General features: G+C 42.8%; 1 protein-coding gene across 3 annotated transcripts in view; it reads right to left on the reverse strand.

The window, feature by feature from the left end:
* TAMM41 (TAM41, mitochondrial translocator assembly and maintenance protein, homolog (S. cerevisiae)) overlaps positions 1 to 6000 on the reverse strand; it is a 61738-nt gene that overhangs the window by 36097 nt on the left and 19641 nt on the right. The gene's annotated exons all lie outside the window — the stretch shown is intronic.

The following is a 6000-nucleotide window of genomic DNA, read 5'->3' on the forward strand; positions in this document are numbered from 1 at the left end:
GTACAACAGGCATCCAAAAGGATAATTTCTCCTTGACCTTGAAATGATACAAACTCCAAGGCCTGTAAGTCACCTGTAGGTGGCCTTCCCTGTGATTCAGGCATGCAGCCAGCAGTCAGGGACCTCATTACAAGTGTGCAGATGTGAAGGGCTGCACAGTACAGTGGCAAAGCCCTGGCTTTCAAGTTTGGCAATGTCCCAGGGTGACTGAGGTTAAGTTACTTAAACTTTCTGAGTCAGTTTCCTTCTCTGTAAAATGGCTTAACAATCATAGTAACCTTTCAAAGTTGCTTTCAGATTTAATGAGTTAGGGCAGCAGTCCCCAAACTTTTTGGCACCAGGAACAGGTTTTGTGGAAGACAATTTTTCCATGGATGTGGGTCCAGGGGACAGTGGTTTCAGGATGACTCAAGCACATTACATTTATTGTGCACTTTATTTGTTACTATTACATTGTAATATATAATGAAAGAATTATACAACTCACCATAATGTAGAATCAGTGGGAGCCCTGAGATTATTTTCCTGCAACTAGACAGTCCCTCTGGGGGTGATGGGAGACAGTGACAGATCAGGCATTTGATTCTCGTAAAAAGTCAGGAACCTAGATTCCTCACATACGCAGTTCAAACAGGGATTGCGCTCCTATAAGAATCCAACGCAGCTGCTGATCTGACAGGAGGTGGAGCTCAGGCAGTAATACAAGTGATGGAGATTGGATGTCAATACAAATGAAGCTCGCCCACCACTCACCTCCCACGGTGCGTCCTGGTTCCTAACAGGCGGTTCCCAAGGGTTGGGGAACCTAGAGTTAAGGTATTAGAGGATGCTTTTTAAGTAGTAAAACAGATACTACTTATGATATGTATATAGCACAGTCGAAGGATGGAGGGTAGAGAAAGCTGTGGGTTTTGGAGATAATTACCAGCTAACTTTTCTCCCTTTGAACTAACTGCAAGACTGCTGCCATTTCAGTTTAGTGAATATCTGAGTGGCTACAAAGTACCAGGAGCTGTGCTAGGCAATGGAGATCCAGGCTGGGCAACCCTAATCTGAACACTGGAAATGCAAAATGCCCCCTAACCTGAAACCCTTTGAGCACTGGCATGACACCACAAGTGGAAAATTCCACACCTGACCTCATGCAGTGAGTCGCACATATTATTAAAAATACCACATAAAATCACTTTCAGGCGATGTGTATGAGGTGTATATGAAACATAAATGAAATTCGTGTTTAGACTTGGGCCGTCCCCAAGATATCTCATTGTATATGTGCAAACATTCCAAAATCTCAAAAATCCCAAAATCCAAAATACTTCTGGCCCCAAGTATTTCAGATAAGGGATATTCAACCTGTCCAGATACAGGCTCTACCTCAGGCAGCAAAGGGTATGAAAAAAAGATCATTTCAGTGCAGATTTTTATCTGGTAGTGTTTAAGGACTGCAGCCCAAACTGGATATTGATACGGCAAAATAGTATTCATTTTCATGACTGTTTTTCAGATATAATTCACACATCATGTAATTCATCCATTTCAAGTAAATAATTCAGTATTTTTAATTCTATTTACAGAGTTGGACAATCATCTGTCCAATCTAATATTAGAATATTCCAGCCTCCCCCCAAGAAACCCCATACTCCTAAGTGATCACTCCCTATCGCCCTTCACTCCCCATCCCCAGCCCGAACTGAAACATTGCTGTCATTTTGGTTCACTGAATATTTGGCTGTCTACAAAGTACCAGGAGCTGTGCTAGACAATGGAGATCCAGGTTGGATCTAATCTACTTTCTCGCCACAGATTTGCCTATTCTGGACATTTTATACACATTGAATCATATACTATCTGGGGTTATTTTTATGACCTTAGCAAAATGTTTTCAAGGGTCATCACACTGTAGCATTTATCAGTACTTCACTCCTGCTTATGGTTAAGTAATATTCCATTGTACAGATGCACCAATTTTATTTATCTATTTCTCAGTTGATGAACATTTGTGTTGTTTCCACTTTTGGGCAATTCATTATGAATAATGCTGCTATGTATGAGTTTTTGTGTGGACATACCTTTTCATTTCTCAATACAGGAGTAGGACTGCTGGGTCATATGGTAACTATGTTTCACATTTGGAGGAACTGCCAAGCTTTTTTCTAAAGCAGCTGTACCACTTTACAATCTTATCAGCAGTGTATGAGGGTCCCAATTTCTCCACATTCTCAACACTTGTTCTTGCCTTTCTTTTTTATTACAGCCATTGTAGCAGGTGTACAATGGCGTCTCTGTGATTTGGACTGGTATTTCCATTTCCCTAATACTTGTGATGTTGAACAACTTTTCATGTGCTTACTGGCCATTTGAATACCTTTTCTGAAGAACTGGCTATTCAAATCCTTCTCTTGTTTTTAATCTGGGTTGTCTTTTCATTGTTATGTTGTTGTGGTTGTTTTGTTTTTTTTTGAGACAGAGTCCTGCTCTGTTGCCCAGGCTGGAGTGCAGTGGCATGATCTCGCATCACTGCAACCTCTACCTCCTGGGATCAAGCTATTCTGCGGCCTCAGCTTCCCAAATAACTGGGATTACAGCTGCACATCACTACACACAACTAATTTTTTGTATTTTCAGTAGAGGCAGGGTTTCACCATGTTGGCCAGCCTGGTCTTGAACTCCTGACCTCAAGTGATCCACCAGCCTTGGCCTCCCAAAGTGTTGGGATTACAGGTGTGAGCCACTGTGCCCGGCCTTTCCATTGTATTTTAAAAATTCTTTATATATTCTGGATACTAGTCCCTTATCAGTTACATGATTTGTAAATATTTTCTTCCATTTTGTTAGCTGCCTTTTCACTTTTTTTTTTTGAGAGAGTCTCACTCTGTCACCCAGGCTAGAGTGCAGTGGCATGATCTCAGCTCACTGCAACCTCTGCTTCCTGGGTTCAAGCAATTCTCCTGCCTCAGCCTCCCTAGTAGCTGGGACTACAGATGCGTGCCACCATGCCCAGCTAATTTTTTTTTTTTCTGAGACAGTCTCGCTCTGTCGCCAGGCTGGAGTGCAGTGGCACCATCTCGGCACACTGCAACCTCCACCTCACCAGGCTAATTCTGTATTTTTAGTAGAGATAGGGTTTCATCATGTTGGCCAGGTTGGTCTCAAACTCCTGACCGAGTGATCTGTCTGCCTCCACCTGCCAAAGCACCGGGATTACAGGCATGAGCCACCATGCCCGGCCTTCCTTTTCTATACATTAGAAAATACAAAAGTAGGGAGCAATAGGGAGGACTCAGGTTCACTATATTAGTTCAGGAAGGAAGCAATATAATCCACTCATCAAATATTTACTGAGCACCTAGTACATGTCACGTACTATTTGGAAGCATGCAAACAGAAGGAGCAAAACAAGACAAAAATTCCTTCCCTCCACATCCTCAGTAATGGAACAAAGACCAAAGATCAACCAACCAACCAACAATAAGATACAGTGTAGCCGACTGTGGAATCTGCTATGGGGAAAACAGAAACAGGGAAAGACACAGGGAGTGGTGGAGTTGCAGTGGGGGTCAGGGAAGGCCTCTATGATAAGCCAGATCTGAGGCCCACTGGGGTGGGGTGGGGTGAGGAGGGAGGTGTGACCCAGTGGGTCCTGGGGAAGGACTGACCCAAGGGTGAACCAGGAGTGACGCCCACTACCACAGACCTTTCAGAACAGTAAAGGGTTAACAGCAAGCATTCCAGGAAGAAGACTGCCTGGGTTCAAATGCTACCTGGGCAATTACGCGCTATGAGACTCAGGGCAAGCCACTTGACTTCTCTGGGCATCAGTATCCTCAAATGAAAAAAGGGAGCAATAATAACCAGTTTGTAAATTTCAGGGACTTAATGAATGTTACAATATCTGACACACAGCACTAGTCTAAAAAGGTTGGGTATTATTCATGCTTTCTATCCCTTCCGGAGTGCTGTGTTCTCAGAAATTAGCAAGTGACTACTGAGTACCCTGAGTTCCGGCTGAGGCACAGAGAAGCAGGCTTCTAAAGTCCTGAGGCGGTCAGCTCCCATACGCCGATCCAACCACACTGCTTGTAAGGTTTCAGATGGCTTCATCGCCACAGAATAAATCTTACTAGCTTCCACTCCAGAGAAAACGTTTCTTTACTGGCTTCTACCAGAATCCAGAATCCACACTTTAGAGAGCTGGCACTAATTGTTAAATTTTTTTCCCCAAGAATCACTCAACTGGCAACTTCCTCACTGCTTCATCTTATTCCTAGAAGTAGTTGAGGCTGTGTTCAGACAATCTGGCAATGAAAGAAGCCCATTCTCTCTCTCATAGGAGAGTGCATGAAGGTGTTTTTCATCCCTTGAGGACCTTAACCAGCCACATGAAATGGGGCTGTCATGTTTCAACCCATCTAAGTACCCAGCTAATTTTTTTTTTAATTTAAGAAACAGGGTCTGGCTCTGTTGCCCAGGCTAGAGTGCAGTGGTGTGATCATAGTTCACTGCAGCCTGGAAGGTGGGATTACAGGTGTGAGCCACAGCACCCCGCAAATTTTGACAGGCATTATTTGTCTGTGTAACAAGTTTTATCATTTTTACAGCTGACAACATAATTCCACTTTGGAGAACACATCCAAGGAAGTCAGTGACTCCTTTGCCCCTTCCCCAACGAAAGTTATCTGTACAAAGTGATTCACAGCAATGTTGCTAATAAAACAGTGATAAATGGAGCTAACCTTAGTGTCTATCAATCACTGGATGACTGAGCAAACAACAGTGTCTCAACCTGAGGAAAACCCATGTGACCAACAATAATCCATAAAAATAATAATAACAGCAATCATTTTTGGAACACTGACTATTAATGAGGTAACATACTGGAGGCAGCCAGGCGCAGTGGCCCACACCTATAATCCCAGCACTCATGGGCGGGGGGCCAAGGCGGGAGGATTGTTTGAGCTCAGGAGTTCCAGACCAGCCAAGGCACATAGCGAGACCCTGTCTCTACACAAAATAAAATTAGCCAGCTGTGGTGGCATGCATCTGTGGTCCCAGCTACTTGGGAGTCTGAGGTGGGAGGGTTGCTTGGCCCCCCCAGAGGTCGAGGCTGCAGTGAGCTGTGATCTCACCACTGCACTCTAGGGTGGGCAACAGAGCGAGACTTTGTCTCAAAAAAAAAAAAAATGTTGGAAGCTATTACATGTATTATCTCATTGAAAATTTCTTTGTGAGATAGTTATTTCTATTTTACAAATAAGAAAACTGGGGGCTCAGAAAGGTTCAAGCTTGTGTTTCAGGAAATAAAATAATGAAAAACAAATAAAACCACACACAAGAAAGAAAGGTTCAAATACTTTTAGAAAGCTGGTATTCAAACTAGTCCATCATGCACCAGATGAGTGACCTTAGACAGGGAACCACTCTGGGCCTCAGTTTTCTCATCTATAAAATGGGGCAATGATACAGCACCCAAATCAAAAGGTTGTTGTGAGAATTAGTTATCAAATTTAAAGTGCTGAGAGTAGTCCTTGGCACCCAATAATAAATGCTATTTTCCCTGCCATTAAGCCACAGACTTCAGTCACATCAATCTACTGCTTTCTCTCTAAACACATCATGTTCTTTCACACCCTTCTTGCCTTTTTCACACGTGTTGTTTTTCAAGTCTACCAATGACTCACTGTGACTGCATGCTATTAATGTGAAGCTCCTTAGAGCAGAAATTCCATCTGCAGTTCTTTAGGATATGAAATGCTGTTTTGCTTGATAAATATTAAACCAAGGACCACTGCCTAAAATTGTCATTTTAATAGTTGTACTTACATGACAAAGTTCAGGGTGACCCTTTAAAATGCATTTGGTGCTCCTTTCCTGTTCATTTAAATGCTAACTTCTAAGAAAAACTAAAGGGTTAGAAAGCTTTCTATTTTTTTTTTTTTTTTTGAGACACAAGACATAGTCTCACTGTGTCACCTAGGCTGGAGTACACTGGCGTGATCT

This window comes from Colobus angolensis, unplaced genomic scaffold (genome assembly GCF_000951035.1).
Source record: "Colobus angolensis palliatus isolate OR3802 unplaced genomic scaffold, Cang.pa_1.0 Scaffold34, whole genome shotgun sequence".
NCBI classification, from domain to species: domain Eukaryota; kingdom Metazoa; phylum Chordata; class Mammalia; order Primates; family Cercopithecidae; genus Colobus; species Colobus angolensis.